The 20,708-nt window shown below is 40.8% G+C and overlaps 1 protein-coding gene across 2 annotated transcripts in view; it reads right to left on the bottom strand.

Moving 5' to 3' along the window:
- CAB39 (calcium binding protein 39) overlaps positions 1-19,622 on the bottom strand; it is a 72,755-nt gene extending 53,133 nt beyond the window's left edge. The window contains exon 1 of one of the 2 annotated variants that reach the window (XM_074314786.2): positions 19,485-19,622. The gene's annotated coding sequence lies outside the window, so the exon portion shown is untranslated. Of the gene's footprint in view, positions 1-13,541; positions 13,796-19,484 lie in introns of those variants that run through there. The other variant, XM_019739786.3, reaches the window with a different exon arrangement.
- Between the last annotated feature and the right edge of the window lie 1,086 nt (positions 19,623-20,708).

Genomic DNA, 20,708 nt, shown 5'->3' with positions numbered 1-20,708 from the left:
CAGAAACCTCATGTTAAACCTTAAGCACTTATTGAGAAAAACGTATTATAAGTGTCAAGTTATACAGTGGTAATTTCAGCATAGCATGCAGTCATTCTGAGTTTGGAAGATGAAAGTTATGCTAATTAAGTACGGTAGAATATTTCAAGCTGCCTTAAATCTTTTCTGGAACAAGGCAGGGCATGTATAAACATCTACTTAAAACAGTTCTAGAATTCACTTAAGATATGGTTGGAAGTATTTTAACCAAACTGAACATAGCTAAGTAACTCTTAGGAGTTAGGAATGTATTACGTATCAGAGCTCTCTGACTTCGTTCTTGTAAGTTTAAATAACCTCTAAAAATACACACACACACCTGCACACATATATGTACTAACCTGATTTCTGACTTCTGCAGAAAAAAGTTTGCTCTTTATATATTTGCTTTTCACCCCAGTTGAGTATTGGCTCCGGCAGTTTTCAAATGTCTTTTGTTTAAAAAAAAGGTAGTTTGCTCAGCACTGAAATAAACTGCCATGAATAGGAGCACTCTTCTAAATGCTTTTTTCTAGTTGTGACTAAATCAACATCCAGTTCTAAATCAGCTTAATAATATTATAAATAAAGTTGGATTAAAAAATTAAGGTCTCTGTCCTTGTGTTTCAATTCTCTGTATGAATGTAGCTTGGCAAAACTTTTAATAATTCCACAAAATATACCTTTAACAATGTCTTTTAAATGTATTATAAAAGTGAACGCACACTTTCTTCATATCTGAAATTACTGGATCTTTTGAGTCAGCAGGGGGTCGTTGCAGCATTTTTCCAAAGGACAGACTGTTTTGTAACATTTCAGCAAAAATACTCAGGTTATAGGCTTTGGGTCTTGTTTTTAGTGCACGACTGGATGTCCTTTCCCTTTGGTGCCAGACCTGCCCTGCTTTACTTTCTCTTAAGGTACCAGACCAGTTGTCCCTGGATGTCATAAAAAATGACTGAGGGTAAAGAAACCCCATCTTTCTCTCTATGACCTGACTCAGGACAACCACTGAACATGTGTCAGGTTCTTCATCTTTATAAAAACAGAAAAAATGCTCCCTGTCCTGCTGACCTTAGAAAGCAATTTTTCATAAAGCATGACTAAACAAAGGGTTCTCTGGCAAAAAGACCATAGAAAGTTCTATACTGTTCTATATACCAGATACCAGAGTAAAATAAGCCAAGAAGATTCTGAGTGACTGAGATAAGAGAGTCAGAATGTGAAGATTCTTCACTTGTAACAAAGGCTTATGCCAATTGCACAGCTATCAACAGTGCACAGGGACAGCCATTGCCTTATCAGCTAACCGATACTAGGCCCTATTAATCCCCTTTTGCCAATCTGTTAGATCAAAGATGCTACTTTCTTCACCTCCAACTCTTCCCAACCCTCTCATCAATTCTTTTGATTTGAATTGCTGATCATTAATGACAACAAACATATTTTCATGCCTATTATCCATTTGTATTTCCTTAGTAAAATTATTTGTACATCAGTACTGCCCATTAGTCTACTAAGTTTGGAGTCTTTTTCTTCTTGATTTGTATGCAGGATACTGTATAATTATGAATATTAGCTTTCCCTACCAGCTTCCTGTCAACTACAGATCTGATAGGGACGTCACATAGGTCTTCTTTCACTCCCTGCTAAAAGCACAAATACTGAAGCTTTCCGGTTAAAGCCTGCCATCAATCTGTATTGTGTGTACGGACATTTAAACAACCACAAGGCCACCAAGACACCTAACTGCATTACCACTAGCAGTGATGGCTCACAGACCTCTTGACATACATAAAAAAATACACACACACACACACACACACACACACACACACAATCACCGAACAGCACTTACCCTTACTATGTAAAATTGCACTGATATTCTCTGTTCTGTGTTATTCTATCCTGGTAATCCCCTGCTCCCTTCACCCCCTTTTAAAATACTACAGTCCACTAAGCTGATTTCACACCCAACTGATAGGATGGAACTTGCAGTTTGTAAGACAGGTTTAAAGTCAATTTGAGTAGCTCGTTTATTAATGAAAGCTACCTTAATCACAGTGCTGAACTTATCAAGTTATCACAAGGTAAAAAGATTTTATCACTTGGTTTAGAACTTGAAATTATAGTTACATATTACAAACCATGACTTAGAAACATCTGTAATAAATGACTGATTAGCTAATTTCCATAAGAATTTTAAAGATCTTTTATCAATATGGATCTGCAATCTTTCGTTTTATTTACACTGATTCATTCAGATATTCTAATGAATTAATTGTTACATTACCAGTTTCAGAATTAGTTTCAGGAAATGTGAACATCAACGTTTTCTTTACAAATTAGCACTGTATTTTAATAAAATGAAAGGTTAATCAATGTCCACATTTTCAAACGTGAAACAATCAATCTTCAAGGATGTCATTATAATCCATTTTTCTTCTGGTTATATTTACCACTCACTTTGCCACAAGGTTGTGCAAACACAGTCCATATGATCGTGGGTAAACATGGCCTCGCCCACGTTCTGGTAAATAAGAAAAGCAAACAGCCAATCCTGCTCTTTAAAAAGATAACTCCTTAAAAAGAATTCATAGTTCAAACTTGAAATGTAAACAAATGAAAACTCTGAAACAAAGTTTAGATATTAAAAAAAAGCCTTTTAGAAAGTTATTTTCTGTATCACAAAAGACAGATTGAAAAAGCAAGAAAATGCTATGGTTCTAAAAAGCTACACCTGAGAGGGGTGAAATGAGTTTTACTTTTTCCTTTTAGTCATTCTGAGGAAGAACAATGCAGTATTCTGAAAAACAATTTCCTTTTTAGAATTTACAACCTTAAAACTTATTTCTAGAGGATCAGATGTAAACCTGGAAAATCACTCTCCTTCAAGGTCCAAGCATTGCTATTTCTGTTCTGGCCAAATGCCCACAAAAGCACCAACATGCCACAAACCCAGCCTGAGCTAAAGCACCATAGTTGGAGATTTGAAGGTTTGTTTTCTTTATAAACTGCTCAAAGGCCACCTTGTGGTGGTATTTAGTGTAAATAGACTTTTCCCAGCAGAAGTATTTAGAGTCACAGAATACACAATTACATGGCCCGTTAGAGGATCACGAGGAACATTTCACCAAGGGATGATTTCTCTGAGAATGCTCCTAACTAGTTAATATATCCTCTTTCCACCCTCCATGGCAACACACTGGCATATGGAGGCTTGATCCTGGATTGAGAGGAAAAATTCTAGATCAAATAATGAGGCTCAAAAACATTTCATTTCAAAGGAAGTAACTGAAGCTCATTTGTCAAGAGATTGGCATGATCAAGTACAAAAACTCTTGCCTGTGCTTTTGCAGGAAAAAAGTTCCCAGTTCTGCAGCCAAAACTTAGTTTGTGAGTTTGTGGACCAAAAGATGTAGTCATGCTTCATCTCGTAGTACACATTCACTAGTAGTTCCACCAGGACTTAGAATACAGCTGGGAGACACGGGACACACACAGGAAGACTGAAAGCTACAGGAGACTAACACACGCCATCAGACCCTGTATGAAAAAACCCAACTAAGTGAGCTGGGTAACAAATTCAGAGGACAGACAGGGCACTGTGTGCTGAAGGTCTTGGTCGGAGGAGATGCTTCTTGAACTGTATTCTGTAAACAGCATAAGTTTGGATAAGAGTCAGAAAATATATTACAAGTGGCTAGAGAACTGTATGCAACAATCTGAACCATCACAAGGAAACAAAAATTATTTTGTAATTTCACCAAGCTCTGGTGGGTAATCAAGTATCGGGTGAAAAGGAAGGCAGAAGGTGAAAAACTCACTATAAACCCAAGTGCTGTTTACAGAATAACCACATGCCTTCTTTTATTGCTCAAAGAACATTCCACACTTTATGGAGTGGTGCTTTCCAGGTGAGTGTTGACATCACAATAGTCACAAGGGAAAACTTGCTTTTTAATCTGAAAGCTATATCTAAAATGTGCAACAAACACATCTGACATCCAAGAGAGCATAAAAAGTTAAGTTTTAGGTACAGGCCTCAAAACATTCAGAAGAGCTATAATGCATACATTTACTTACATTAAAAATGTATTTCCTTCTATAGAAGTTTTGAATATGGAATTTCATTTTTCCTTTACTATGTCAGCAGAAGAGTGCTACTAACACAAGTGAGTGTGATAACTAAACAAACTATTTGTAGAAGTGTTCTGTAATCTGCAAAAAAGCATACAGATAGAGATGTCATTTCTGTGCAGGCCTCAAAAATCTGCCTTCTTGGTTTTTAATGATCTCCCAAATGTGGGGGTAACCATACCACCAACCTGTCAAACTCTTAGTTCCAACAGGAAGTTAATGTTAATTAAAATTAGATTTGCTATAGGTGTTTTGGGGGCGAGTGGGGTGCATGGATTAAGCTTGTTCAAGTGGGAGATTGGTGGTCCAGGCTTTGAATTTTTCCAGACTAAAATGACATTGGCCATGAATCGAACAGCAGCTTTTAAACCTTGCTCTCAGGTCTGGAGCAGGTGAAGGTCCATCTCCTCTCTAGTCTAAACACCTCACTCACTCCTATCAGTTTTTTTAATATTTGGGCTTTTTTTGGGTCAGAAATATAACATTTTTTTAAAAACTACTACTTGATGACATAATACACTGTCCATTAAATATCTCTGCATGTTGGACACAGAATTTTTTTTCCCCCCTTCTTCCGCCTCCCTCCCACCCCCCACTCCATTCAAGCCGTTGTTTCTGTCTAGTTGTGTAGGACACAGCTCCCTGGCCCATGCTGGTGTTATGAGCCTTGTGCTGCCCCCTGGCTGAGGCAGTGGGTCACCAGTCGTCGGTTGGACGCTCACAGCAGCTCCCGGCAGCTCTCGTGGCTGTGGGGCCGTTCACATGGCACCTGGCCGCTCAAGGCAGCACATGGTAGCCCATGGCAGCACACAGCAGCTCACGCCAACCTCTGGCCGCTCACAGCAGCCCAGCTCCAGGGAGAGCTGTTGTTCACAATCTTAGTTGCAGAGGGTGCAGCTCACTGGCCCATGTGGGAATCGAACTGGTGACCTCAGTGTTAGGAGCACAGCGTTCCAACCACCTGAGCCACCAGACTGGCCCCACAGAATTATTTTCTGAGGAAAACACTGACCTGGACTCCAAGTCAACTTATAAAAATAGATTCAAAATTAAGTCCCGGTTAAACACTTCAATTTTCAAAGGCAGGTATTAGTGCTGCCCACCAGCTTAGCTAATTGTTAAAGCAGAGTGGTTACTCGGACTTCTCTGGTACCAGTTTTAATTAAAAAGTTCAGTGGTATGAATAGAGAATGGCTTCCATAGTTCCAGAGCATCAGAAAAGTAACTATTTGATTAAACTGCACTCCAGCCTTATATTATTCCGTATGTCTTGTACTAAGACACCTTAAACTTGAACTCGGGTACTTCACTATTACAGAACCTGTAGAGAACTACTGAGACAAGTGTACTATGAACCTAGAGTCTGCATTCACAGGTTCTCAATTTCTAGGAAAATTATGCTTCTCGTAAGTGGCTGGTTTGTTTTTTATCTCACGAACACAGTCTTGGAATGGATCTTGTTTTCTACTTTGTTCTGGCTACTCAAATTCAAAGCCAAATGTGTGGTCCCCATCTAGCCAGTGTAAAACACATGCATTTATTTGTATACTAATGACACCCCAGGAATCATGTTATTTGTCTTTCCCTATTTTTCCTTTGCTCCTTATGTAATGTTTTGGGTAAGGGGGATGGGACAGAGGGGAAAGAAAAGGAAATATACCCTTAATTATTCCCATTTCCCTAAAATGGAAGGCAAGGAACATGAAAAAATAACTAGCTAATTTTAGCGTGCGAGTACGGTTTTTTACCTTACTACATGGATAAATTTGTTAAATGCTGCGAGATCTAGTGTGTCAATTTCCTTGCCCAGGTGGAAATAGGTAATACTGCTAAGGGGACATTATATGTGGGGAAGAGCTTACTAAATTAAGGCAAATAGGGAAAGTGTTATCAGGGCAGTCAATATGTATGGTGTACAGCCAAACAAGGTAGTTCTATCGTTTTTCTCCAAGTCAAATACTTTCTACCTGTGACTAACAATGGCCCAAGCCTCTTGTAATGTGAGAGATGGTCATCACGGCTCCTCCATCTCTCAAAGAGCTCCCACTCCAGCGTGCAGCGCCTGTTTAGTCCCTGTCGTTCTCTTTGCTGGTAAATAAGGATGAGTTCAAATATTTCCAAGTTGCTTCAACATATTTTTCAAGCCCCTATTATTTGTGAGGCATTAGAGACATTAAGGCCTAAATGGCTACCTTTACAGAAAAACATTTTTTAACGAGTTATACAAAATGTATGCTAATCTACTAATGTAAAAATACCATTCATAAATTAAACTAATAGCTGAGCTGTACTTCCAAACCTCTATTCTATATGCCACTCCAATTTCTTCTAGAAATTAGGGAAAACAAAAAAAAAAATATGACGGGGTGAGGGCAGTGGGGGGAGGGTGACAAGCAATGGCCACAATGTAAACAAACAGAGAATGATGAGATAAACCAAAATGCCACCCAATCAACAAACACTGGTAGGTTAGACTGAAAACAGAGTAAAAAGCAGCACAAAGTTCCACCCTTGGGTAGCAAACATTCTAGTCCCTCCTTCGGTGTTTCTGGGATTGCCGAGTAGTGGCGTTTTAGTCAGCGGTGGAATTCCTGTGGGATCCTGTACTCCAGTCCTTTACACACTCCTGAGCCTTGAGACCCTTATGGCCAGGAACTAGAATGGAGCCTGCTTTTAAGGCTAAAAGGAGAGCTAAAGGACAAGATAAGAATAGGAAGAAACATGTGGTCTCAGGGTAGACAAATAACCAAAAACTCCATCAGAACTTATATTGTGGACACCCAAACAAATCAGATAGGCGGATGAGAATCCCCCAAATCCTCACAGATGGGAAGGTGATTGGGTCACTCTCTATTGCCCCCAGCACCATCTCCTTCCGGCAACTGCCCCCTCTCCCCCAACACACACCATTAACATAGCTCCAATGGGAGGGGCTATAGTCCTACAAGAACCATACCTCTGCTGGCCCAGCAAAGTAACCTAGAGGGGCAGGTAGACCTCCCGTTATTGCGTGGCTGAAGCTCCATGAAAGAACACTTATGAAATGCAGGTGGCCAATCTTTTTCTCAGGTTGGCAAAAGCTGGTCTGCACAGGAAGAACGAACTCAGGTGAAGACAAGGTGTTACATTTAGCATCTCTCCTTGTCTGACTTGAGACAAAGCAGAACATTTTAGAGTTAGAACATCATTGTAGTTCTCATGCAGAGGGAAAAGGCAAGGAAATCTACTGAAAGCCCTTCTGGTTCCAAAGAAGGACGAGCTAGCTGCTATGGCTGCAGTCTTCATAAGCTCTTCACACAGTGGGATCCTAAAGGAAAACCAACAGTGAGAGAGTGTGGGCTCACATGAGTTTCAAAGAAGGCGAGATGTGGGGTGGCTCCAGTTACCCAATCATGCAGTCAAGACTGACGGATGAACCAGAACTATAGAACTCTGAGCTCCCTGCTAAGAGACGGCTGCACTGGGCTCTCTCTCCTTTGACCATTAGTTTTATCAGCACTACCTCTGCCTTCCCTAGGTTTATGACATCGCATCAATGCAGTACAGCATCGGCTGGGTATTCATCCAAAGAACACAAAAACACAAATTCAAAAAGATATATGCACTCCTATGTTTACTGCTGAATTGTTTACAATAACCAAAGTATGGAAGCAACCTAAGTGTCCATTAACAGATGAATGGATAAAGAAGAATGGCATATTATATAAGAGAATACTACTACCCAACCATAAAAAAAGATGAAATCTTGCCATTTACAACAACATGGATAGACCTTGAGGGTATTATGCTAAATGAAATGTTATATAGAAAAAAAACAAATACTGTATAATTTCACTCATGTGGAATTATAACAAATGAACAAAAACAACAACAAAAATAAACAAAAAGCAAACTTATAGAGGCTGACAACAGATCGGTGGGTAAAGGTGGCTAACTATATGGTGACGGATGGAAACTAGACTTTTGATGGTGAGCACAATGTAGCATATACAGATGTCAAATTATAATGCACAACTGAAACTTACACACTGTTATAAACCAATGAAATTACAATTTAAAAAATTCCTTCCTCCTTCCCCACTGATATGTGATGTCACTCATGTTATAGTAAGTGCATATACACCTTTTGCTGAGCAACCAAAGTTGACTTTTTAAAAATCTGACTGTATTCTCTGGCCAATAATTTAACTTGGGAAATTTTCTTGCTTTGCTTCATAACTCAAAAACATGGTAACTCTCCATTCTTAAGGCTTTCTTCATTCAATTAAGTTTATAGTTTGCTTCACAGAGTTCCCAAACATTTCATATAGATCCCTCCACCTCAGGCATTTCACATTTTGTTGCTATAATGGTATCTTTCTCCCAATATTTTTATAACTGAATATTGCTAGCAAGAAAAATGCTACCGATTTTTAAATATCTTTTATGTGGTATACAGCTATCTCACTGAATTCTTCTTTTTAATTTTTCAATTGATTTCCTTCGTTTTCCTAGGTTTAAGACTGTGCCATCTGCAAATACTGCCATTTTCCACCATTTTTTCCTAACAGTTATACCTTTTATTTGATGCACTCTTGCCTAATATCAAATATCAGAAACGTTACTGGGCATGCTTTCACTTTCTGATGTCAAGGGGAATTCCATCAGTTTTCCCATTAGTAGGCCGTGTGCTGTTTAAGGCAGATATTCTTTCACCGCATTCCTCATGAGGAAGAAGTGCTGAACTAACCCTGTCATCTTGGCAGATATGGGATGACACAGCATGAGGATTTGGTGGGTGATGGTGCCATGCCGTAGGTGTCAGAACCAGGCTCTGTGACTGACCAGCAATCGGGCGGGTTGTTTAACCTCCTGGCCTAAATTTCTTCACCTGTAAAATGATTGTAATAACAACCACCTCTTTCTTAGGATTTTTGTGAGGATTAACTGAGAGAATGTATTAGAACAATGCTTGGCACACGGTCAATGCCACTTGTTGCCTGTTATCTGTCCTCTTTAATTAAGAGAATTTCCTATTTAATTAAACTTGCTGGTGTTTCAGACTTTCACGGCTACTTCTGTAAGTGAAATTGGAACATAGTTTTCCTCCTTTGTAGTGTCTTATCAGACTGCTTTTCTTATATTTTATTAGGTTTCTAAAAGTTTATGGTAGTTTTAAAACATGAATTTGGTATCTTTTGGTATTTTTCTAGGATCTAGAATAAATCAGATAGCTTACTGATACATTTTTTTCTCCAAATTTTTAAAAATTAATTTCTTTATAATCTAGGTCTGGAGCACCCCTCCCTTTTCTGGTTGGGAAGCCATGGCCTTTAATATATATATTTACCATATTCCATGATTGACAATCTATTCACGTACTCTACTTAAGACAATTCTGAACAGCAACCAGTTCTCCACTGTATCATTAGATCTTTCAAAGTTGCCCATGACATACAAACTTAGACCATGTCTTCTCCAGTCACTTCCTTCCCGGTGTGCTCCCTTTCCAAACTCCTATGGGCGTTTGTATATAACATCCTACGCTAAACACGCTCATCCCTCTGTCTTCCTTTCACTACATTTAAAAGTGGGGAACTTTCATAAGATTAAAAAAAAGCTAACATTCTCCACCCTCCCCCCGCCCCCACAAGTTTTTATTAGCTTCTATTGTCTAGCCCTCTTTCCATCAACTTAGCTTTCCATCACTCACTATGTAGTCTTTAGGAGCACGACCAGATCTTCAGTAAACAAATGGGTTATAACCAATCTTAATAGGGACGAATGATCTTTAACAATCTACTCGCAGAACTAGGAAGTATTTATACACTATGCTGTGTACACATACAGGAAGATGTCCCCTGTTCTAGTTCCTTCTTGCTTACTTGAGAAGGCCAGGCATACAGATGCGGGCCACTGTATCTGCAACTAATTTGCCATATGCAGCTTAGGAAAAGCCTATTACATAGCTCTATTCAAATACAATGAAAATAAGTAAAATTCTCTTGTACAAACATCAAAATGATGTTTAAGTCCTAGAAAATATTCCAACTTAAATTATATGATTGACATGTTTTCAGATTAATTTCAAATATGAATGAAACTATGAATCCTTCCAGATGTCCTTATCCAAGACACTTAACAGAATCCTCCTGGAAAAGGGAACAGTTCCAGAATGGATGGTAGCTTCCAGAAATCAACACTTTGCTAGGACACACTCCCTTCTGGAATTTATCCAGTAATCAACATCAAGTAGATTCCATCGTTTCCTTTTTTGGAAAAATAGTACATTAACTTCTCTAATCTTCCTGCACAGCCCCTTCTCTTCACAGCTCCTTAAAGACCACTGACAGTAACTCAGAAATGGGAAAGTTCTCTGTGTCCTGGGATAGCACACATCCTGACCAGAAGACTTGACGTCCTCTGTTTCTGTAACAGAAATGTCCTATGTTCCAGGATGATTCTATATACGCCAGTACCTTCTGGTGGAGGCAAGAGAGAATGGTGGGTAACAAGTGTACGCTCTGGGACCAGGGTTTTAAATCTCAGGCCCCTTTCTAGGTATACGACCTCAGATCAATTACTTTGCTTCTTTTTCTCCATTAACTCACCTGAAAATATGGGGATAAAAATATGGTTATTATAGGATTAGGTGAGGTAAACAGAGAGGTCTTCAACTTCATCCCAGCAGGTAACATATATGTGCTCTGAGCAATTATTTACCCCTCTTACTTCATTCCTTTAGCTTACACAAGTAGAGAAAATGCTACTTTTCATACTGAATTGCCTCAGTGATGCTGATTGAAACCTCTCATTTCAGCAACTTCAGAACATACTGCGGACAAATGGACACTATAAGAAAAAAACAGAAACATTTAATCAGGGCTAGAAAACTCAAATGCCTCAGCAGGTGACATAAATGCATGAGGTAGCCAGTATGTTCAGGACAATAGGAAATAGTCTACAAACTGGATTTGGCCCCCACCATTGTTGATCTCCTCTAACTGTTCCTTTTCTACAAAATTAAATCCCCAATAGAAATATAAAATATTGATGGGGGAATTAAAAATCTGCAGAAATGAGGATAAAACAGGAAATAGCAACTTTTACCTTGCTCTTTTATGAATTAAAACTGTAAGAATACTAAATTAATCACCGGTGTAAGTATGTACATATTTGTATCTAATCACACGCTATAAAGATTATTCTAAATTTAAGACGTTGTTAAAAATAGCTTAAAATATATATACAATAATACAGCATGAAGCTCAGCAACTAACAGTCCATTTGTGACTGAGGCAAATCCACTTTAAGTGGGTCCTTTTGGCTATTTCCAAACCTACTACTACTCCAGAGGGCTGGTATCACAGTACATGAGACATCCAGCTACAGATCCGAGTCCAGGTGCACTGGAAGGCTGCTTCAACACCTTCAAAGTCTTACAAGTATGTGTTTGAAAGTGTGTGTATGGTGCAGCAGAACGAGCTTTAGAGCTTCAATTACCATAAAAGCTAAAATGTCTGTGGCACTTACAGCAGATCAGACACACACTGTGCAAAGCATTTCTTCCTGAATCTTCACAACTGCTTTATGTGTAGGTTCTACTCCAGCTATTTTACAGATGAGAAAGCTGAGACAAAACGGGCATTTAACACCTGCCCAAGAAAACACAACAGAAACTAAATCCCGGAATTCTAAGGTTAGAGTCCCTCCTCTTATCTCCACTTTGGACTTTAGTTTTCTCTCACTATAGTAAGGCCTACGTATTGTTTCATGAAACTTCTTTTACAGTTTTGACAGTGTGTTAACATATGTGCTGGGTCACTGATCAAAAATGTAATTTCTCACTGTGAGTTGAAGTTAAAAGAAAATTGAAAAGCCACTCACCTAAAGTGTTCATTCTTTTACTTAACAAAAGTAAAAATAAATTATTCCAACCTTAGTTGAATTCTAAACCTGAGAGAACTAATCATCCCAATCAAAAAGTAAATGCTTTGAGGTCCATACTAATAAGTATGTAAATAAGAGGGTTTCCCAAATCATGTTCCAATAGAACCTTCAAGATGTTTGTGGGTTATTTCCTGGGGGCCAGGGTGTTCTTATGACCAAATAAATTGGCAAATTGGGAAATATTACACATTATATTTCCTTCCTGGATAGTCACAATGCACACTATTAAAAACTCCGACAAGCTCTGCAATAACACAGCCATTATCAAAGAAAAACAGTAACACAACCACCATCAAGAATTCAAATCTAACTGTTTTTAACCCAGTGTTTTCCCAAACACAAATATAATTCTGAAACCTCTCCCATCAACAACTACTAGTAGCTCATAAGAGTAGTGTTCTGCAAAACACACTTTGGGAAACTTAATCAGAAAGGGGTCCTAATAAGCGTCAGTTATTATAGTACTTCACATAGTACTTCATATAAACTTCATTCACCTAAGTGCAAATATAAATGAAATTCACAAAAACTGCAATTTAAGTATTTCATCTCTGCTGAGCAGTTTTATCAGATTATAGTTGTATCATTTAATAAATATGTACAGAAACAATGTATTATAGTCTGAAAACATGAGGTGAGGGAAGAGGGGAGAGAAAAGACGAAAAAAAGGTAAAAAGAAACCTGCAATTCAATTACAATCTATTGTACAAAACTTACACACATAGGAAATCTATTGAGGAAAACCTTATAACTCACACACAAACAAAGGGCGAACAGAGAATAAAACCACACTGTCAACAGCTGAAAGCTCTGCAAAGATCATGTGAGGGAACGGGGCTTCTGTCTCCTTGGGGAGAATCCAGAAGTAACAGGGCGTCAAAGAGGGAAACAGTTATTTACCTAGACTAGGAACCCTTTGAGACCGGTATACAGAACAGAACCCAGCATCACGGGCAATAAAAACTGCTTGTGGAACAAATTAATTCATAATAGATGTTTGAGGAGCTATGAATGCTGAGGGGTGGTGAATATCACCATCATCCCTTACCAGCGCTAGAACCCTGGGCTGGAAACAATCCTGTGACCAAGACCAGCAGCAGCACATGACCTTCTGTAGGTAGAAGCTTAGTACCAATTATAGGCAAAGATGACTGTCTTCTGCATGCTCTTCACATCCTCAAATTTGATTCTACATTTTTCGTCCTTTCTTTTCCACTCCACTGCCTTTGGCTAATGTTTTTCTTTTTCCCCCAAACAAAGAGCTCATAGAACGTCACAGCACACAGTACTTAAAAGTTGACAATAAAACTTGATGTGCAGCTCGAGAATTTTGTTAACGATTAACTTGACAACCAAGCTTGCACTGGACAACCACATAACATTTAGCTGTTAACCATTTATTCATAAGTACAAAAGTGAAAAATGTGAAGACACACATTTTGATGTTACATTACCTGAAGCAGAGAACTACTGTAATACATAACACCAGGTACCTGCCCAACCAGGAGAAAAAATGTTCAAGAGTGGTTATAAGCCATAAAGCTCTCATAAAGGAACTGACTTCAAGACCACAGACAAAAAGCAGCAGCACATAGTACAGGGAAAAAAGGCAAGTAGGAAAGCCTACACGTAGGGTCACTGAAAATAAGAGCAAGATACTTGACGGGTCTTCGGTCTGGTCCCCTCGGACAATAATGAGATGACTGACGCCCAGAGAGCTGGAGTGACTCGCCCTGAGTGACATGATTAGTCATGGAGTCAGGACCCAGGCCAGATCTTCCAATTCCCAGGCGTCTCCATTTCTCACGGTAACACCAGGCCTCCCATCTTTTCTGCAAGACTAACATGGAAAATACACAGTACATACTGGCCTAACTAGAAGTATAAACCGCTAATCAAACGATGCCTCTACAATTACAGCATTTAGAATAAACCATCTTATTTTGTATTATGACATGTGGTTACTACCTGGAACTCTATTAAAATCCTCATTAGACTGTATTTACAAACCTACATTCTAAAAGTACTATATCAAAAATTGATCAGTAAGAAATCAACACCATATGGAGGAACATAAAACGATTTTATGTGAGAATCACACCCTAGTCCAGGAGACACACATTTTGAAGGGAGGCAGATCTGCGTTCAAACTCTAGCTCAACTGTGCAATGTCTGTGACCGTGGATGAGCCCTCACTTTCGTTTCCCATGTGTAATCCTGGGGGGTAATACTACCTATCTCAGTGGTTTGCCCAAAATGTAATGGTGCTCAAATGATAATTTTCTTCCCCCATCTATTTTTTGTCCATCTCCCTTGATTTTTGCCTATTTCAATGTTTAACTTCATACCACCAGCCCCCAAACACTTGCCAGCTACATCACAATTACAGACATTAGTACATTCAACACCTTAAAAAAAAAAAAGAGTATGTACCAAAGAGCATTTAATATGTGAATACAATCTTTGTAAATGTTAGTGAAAAAATTCAAAAAAGACATTAGTGCATAAAGTATAAAACCACTTCTTTCAAGTGAACTGGATAAAGAATGAAGAGAACAGGCTCTAGATCCTAAGTCCTGTGGTTAATAAGCAGCACAACCCTAAGCAAGTAACCACTTCTCAGAAAGCCCCACCCGTAGGCTCCAAGCCACACCCTGCTCTAGTTCCGGGGGGGCCTCAGTAGTCCTGGCTGCAGAAACAACCATTCACTCCTTCCACCTGAAACAGTCTAGCATTAGCACCATCACAGAACTGATGTCCCGCACCTGGTACGTGCCAGGCTCTGTTCTGAGTACTTAAGACATAGCAGCTCATTTAAGGCCCCTACAATCTCCACAGATATGGTCTATATCACTCCTACCCAAGGAATCTAAGCAAGAGAGAAGTGAAGGAGCTTGCCTAGTTACAGAGCCCATAGGAATGAGGGTTCAAGGGTTCAACAATCCAGGGCCTCTGGCTGCACCTGTGCTTTTAACCATTGACTCTTGAGTTCTATAAATCCTGCAGTGGACCTTAACTATAAACATGTAAGCAGAAATCTGTTCATGCTCTTCCTACCTTGTGGCTAAATACCGAGCATATATCATCCCCTGTGGAGGGCGAAAAAAGGAGTAACATGGTAACAGCACTCTGTGAAAGAGCAAGCTACTCTTCAGACAAAGTTACAAAATAGCAACTTACTAAGATCAAGCTACAAAATGCATATTTTGTTTCTCCAACAAACATTTTATCGAAATCATCAAAGTGTTGTGATGTTTTAACATTATCATACTTCACTGGTCATCAACAATTTATGTGCTGGATAACACTCCCAAGGAATAATTATAATATAAAACCAAACTGCCACTAAATGTTGGTTAGCTAGATTTTCTCATCTTCATAACTATGCAAATGAAAACGCATACGTACATATAAACAAGCAAACACAAACCAACAATTTAAATACTGTATTCTGAGTATCAAAATCTCAAGTCAGACACAATGTATTAAGGATTAGGCAAATAGTATGTGCTGAACACTGCCAACATAAATGGCCAGGGCAGGCTTTACCTCCCTCCTTTTGGGCCAGTTCACACCTGACTGACCTCTTGTAATTCTCTGCATGCCATTCTCCCTTCCTCTGCCAGTTTAGCACCACAGTTGCTAATAAACCACAATTCTGCCTTCACTGCACCCCTTCTATCTCAAGTAAAAGCACAGTGGGGCCAGGAAGCTCAGGGAGGCAGAAATAGCACATGGGAGGAACACACACACACCTATACCCTCCCCTCCAAAAAACAAAAGTTGATGGCAACAGGCTGTTAATCGTAATTTCATTACAATCAGTCTATCATGTGCCACCCAGTCCTTCAATAACTCTTCTCACAATCCTTGGAAGCCCTGAGAAACAGAAGCAGAACAAACATTTTGGCATTTACTCCGACTAGTCTATTCGACAAATGCTGGTGGTAGAAATATTTGTCTCACCTTGTCTACCCCCATACTCTGACTGATCAAGGAGGACTCGGGTCCAGCTGAATAGTCATTAGAGTGAGACACACAGAGGAAGAACTCTCACATGGTAGCTCAATTCCTTCTTTAATTAAGGATGGCTCCAATACCAGCCTTCTCTCCAATAAAAAAACAAAATATAGACTGATGGCTAAATTGTTATGCAATTTTTAGGCTACCGGGTTTGATATGCATTCACACGAATACAAGATCTTTACACTTCAATAATTAAACAACAAAACAAGTCACAAGCAATCTAACCCAAAGGTTCAGAGATCTGATTGTCTTCCTCATAATTTTACCACTCCAAAAAAGTTTTACCAACGTTTTGCCATTTTCCATATTAATCCACCTATGACACTCCTATTTCTATAACAGCAGACAACATAGAATCAAATTCCTAATTAAAAGGAGCCATGGAAAAGAAAATGGATTTTTAAATTAAAAACACCACCAGAAAGGTAACCAGAACATACTACCTAAAATGAAGTTCTACCATACAATATTGGATTTTATTTTTGTGTGCTGTTGGAATCAGGTGGGGGACAATTTGGATTTGTGTCTGTATTTTTATGGAAGATGGTAAAACTGAATTATCAGTGATCAACCCCTCCTTGTAAAAAGGCTCTTGGGAAGTACAGTAGTAATTACAGAAATCTATAACCTACAAAAGTTGATCAAAAGAAAAAACTTTAGTAAATATTCAAAATAAACATTTGTAATATACAAATAAAGATTAAAATAAAACCAAATTATAAAACCAAACCTCATTCTTAAACTGGACTTTCTCAGCTATTCTTTTATGTTGACTTTATGAAAATTTACAGTTTAGCTCAGCATCTCATTTTATATGCCATTAGAAACAGGAAGAGACCTCATTAATATATTTTAGAATGTAAAGCACAAGGGAAAAACTGGTTTAAAGAACCTACAGTCTGAAATGAACTAAAGTGAAGTGCCTTCAAATAAAAAAAACAAACAGCTCCTTTTGTTACAGCAGCAAATTATTTCTAGCAGCAAAATTATTTCATGACAAATTCTACATTTACTAGAGAAATGCCAATAGAAAACTACATGCATTTAGACTCAATCTTTGCAATGTCATAATCAAAAGTAGTAGCCTACGTGGACGGCCCTCGTTCAAAGAATACTTTGGGGGGTGGGGTATGGGGAGGTAGGAATGGAGGTGCATTAGTGTATGGGAGATATACTAGCTACGAAAGTAATCCTTTTTAATACCTTTTAGAAAAGTATATCCACTCATATACCAGAGATGTGTCAGATCTCTTTCCTACCTGCTGGCAAGATGCAGCCCAAGTAATAAACAAGCAATAGGATCTAAATTGTACAAAGAAATGAATAACTATACTTCAAACAAGAAGTCTTTAGGAAAAACTGTCCACAGGAGCAGTTATTAAGCATGACTACTACATTTTATCTGACATAAATAATACAACCTTGTCAAAAAAAAAATTACATTTAAGACTTCCCTTACTTGGGGAAAAATATTTGTATACGAAGATATTTAATGACAAAAATGCTTAATAAGAGTTATACATATGTAGTTTAGTTCATTATGTAAAGAAAAAATATAACCCTGAAAAGGAAATATGCAAAAATGTTAACAGTAACCAAATATAAGTGGTAAGATTACAGAAGATAATTTTTAAAACTTTTCCAGTACTTTCTGCATTTTACAACTTTTTTAAAACTCAAAAAAGTTGACATTCATTTATCATATAAGCAAACAAAGAAGTAAGTGCTTACAAAACCAACACAGGTTCTAAGCTGCCTCCATAGATCATATGTTTAGGACTTCAAATACAGCTGCTAATTACTTCCTAGTAATTTTTTAAATGTACAAAATAAAACTAAAGACTTTTGCTCCTGGTTCTCCTATAAAGATTTTGATTACTAAAAATTAATTTAAAAAAAAATGAACCTTTCTATAAAAAGGTTCTATGTCACTTTCTATCTCAGAATATTAGTAACATTTTGATTTTTAAAATCATCAATTTAGATTGCTTTACACAAATGCCATCTCAAAGAGATAAATTATGTTCAGTTTAGTAATTCCAAAGTTTAGACACCTAATACACGGTACAAGAAGTTTTGATGCAGTTTAGTGAACTGCACCAACAGAAATGCTTTATGTGTAGACGAGCTTATTTTAAACACATCTTTCCATTACCTCCAAGAGCCTGACATCTAATGAAGCTTTTTGCAAAAGGTTCTTTGCTTGGCCTGGACATGGATTCATTTGAATATCCCGGAAGCTGTCAAAATCGATCTCAAACTGCATTATATTCAAGGCACAGAATGTCAACTCTGTACTGGGCCTCCTCCTCTCCTTTCTTTCACAGCAGCGCCTTCAATATCCCCTAGCTTACATTTCCGGGCTCATGAGTCACTGAGAAATGAGTTCTAAGTTTCCCTTCAACAGCTCCTTTCTAGCTTTCAAGGATCTGGCCCCCAAATACCTCTTCAGCCCACCTCCACTTCCCACCATGGGCCTAGGCAACAAACCGAATTATCCACTATTTCTAGCCTATGCCTTTTTACCTTTGTCCTCTAGCTCTGCTGCCCCTCCACATACCGTCTCTTCTGCAACCCTCCTCTCACAAATCCTTTCGAGCCTTCAAGGCCGCCTTGGGCACCGCCTCGCCCAGGAAGCCTTCCAGATTTCTGCTAAGCGGAACTGATGGATCAATCGGTCCAGTCTTCCCTGGGTTCCTTTCTAGCACCTTGCAGTTCTTTCACCGGACTTATCGTCTCCTTCCAGGTATCGTGTTATCTGTGCACTAGTCTTATCTCCCACACCAGAGCTTAAACTCCTCGGGGGAGGCGACCGCGGCCTCGGGTTCACCTTTGAATCCCTCCGGTGCGTACCGACCACGGCGCCTGCACGCAGTCAGCGCTCAGGGTGTTTCAACCGAACTCGGGAACGCTCTGGCCGCACAATTCCTAACCAGAAATCGGTTAGGCCTCTTCCCGAAAGGAACATCACAGAGATGCTGCCTGCCTCCAGATAACAGAAAGTTTCCCAGGGGCCAGGAGCGAGGTGGCCGGAGCCCGCGTGCGGTGGGAGTGACAGCTGAGCCGGCCCGCACTTCCCTGCCCTCCGTACTCCGGCCCCGGACGCCCCGAGCCGCCAGCCCTGCCGGAGAACCGCAGCGGGGCGGCAGGGGAGTCCGGGGCTCCCAGACTCCGGCCGCAGGCCCCCGGCGCCGCGCGGGCGAGAGCAAAGGGCAAGGCTCCGCGAGGGGCCTGAGCCGGCCCAGCTCGCGCCGCCGCGGCCACCCGAGAAAATGGAGGCAGCCCCGGGGCCGGTGACGGGCCGGGGCAGGGCAGGCGGAAGCCGGGCCGGCGTCCGCGCCGCGAGCTGGGCAGGGCCGGGGGTCACTCACGGGGCTGGGCCGAGCGGCTCCCTCTCCGCCTCCGCGTCGTCGCCGTCCCCGTCCTCGGCCGCCGCCGCGTCGGGCTGCTCACTGGGTCCCCGCGGCGCGGCTCCGGTGCTCGGCCCCTCCGTTGTCTTCCGCCTGCTTCGACTCCCGGCGACGGGCTCCCGCGGCGGCGGCGGCGGCTGCGCGGGCGGACGGCGGCCCAAAGGCTCCCGCGGCGGCCGCCGCACTGCTGCGCTCGATCGCTCGGGTTGCGGCTGCGGCGGCTGCTGCTGCTGCTGCTGCTGCTGCAGGACCCGGCACCGCCTTTGCCTTCGCCTTCCCCGGGTTCTCCGACGCTCGGTCTCTCCCAGGCCGCGCCGCTCCCCGCTCCCGGCCCGAGCCCGGCTTTGACGTGCGCACTGCGCAGCCTCCCAGGGCGCGACGTCGGGCGGCGCCGCAACGCCCCCTTTGGCCTCGGGCGCCCCCGGGCGTCCGGGAGGACTCAGGGCGCCGGTGTCCGCGCTGAGGACGAAAAGGGAGGGGACACAGAAAAGCAGAAGCCGAGGAGAGGAGTTCCTTTTCTTTCATCTGCCACTTAAATGTGGGTGCTCAGCCCCCTTCCAGTCTGCCTCAGCACGCTTCCTGGAGGAATCTCACGCCCGTTTCCTACGACCACTTCCTCAACTCTTAACAAAGCTTTATTTCTGCTCAAGACGAAGGGCCAACTTTGTGTAGACCCAATCTGTCATACTTGCGTGGGACAGATCATTCTCATTTTAGCATCCTCTGAGACAGAGCGTGGAAAGTAATGGAATGATCCAGATTAATAGGATTCAGCAGCGGATTTAAACCCCAGCTCCACTCCTTTAGTCTCCACGGGCCGTTTCCTGTCCCTCTCCCTGGGTCCTTCACATAAACGCGCGCACAAAAGTGTAGCACAGGACCCTAGGCTCACGAGGACGAGCGAGAAAATGAATTCCAAAGCCCAGACAGCAGAATCTGTACATAAAAATATCATCCATGTGTATTTTTGTTTCTGCTGCTTTGTTTGTTTTTAATTTCTAATTGAACAGGTATTTTTGAGCATCTACTGTGTGTCAGGCACTATTTTAAGGGGTAGGGCAGTGAACAACACAGTCCATGCTCCCGAGACAAACAATAAACAAATAAACCAGCACATGCATGACCTTGGATGGTTTTCAGGGCTATGGAGAAAAACAACATAGGCCAAGGAGGGGAGAGAGTGCA

The sequence above is a fragment of the Rhinolophus sinicus genome, chromosome 17 (genome assembly GCF_057876585.1).
Source record: "Rhinolophus sinicus isolate RSI-liver-muscle chromosome 17, RSI-T2T, whole genome shotgun sequence".
In the NCBI taxonomy this organism is placed as follows: Eukaryota; Metazoa; Chordata; class Mammalia; order Chiroptera; family Rhinolophidae; genus Rhinolophus; species Rhinolophus sinicus.
The sequence above is the reverse complement of the archived record's forward strand: the minus strand, read 5'-3'. Positions and strand labels throughout refer to the sequence as shown.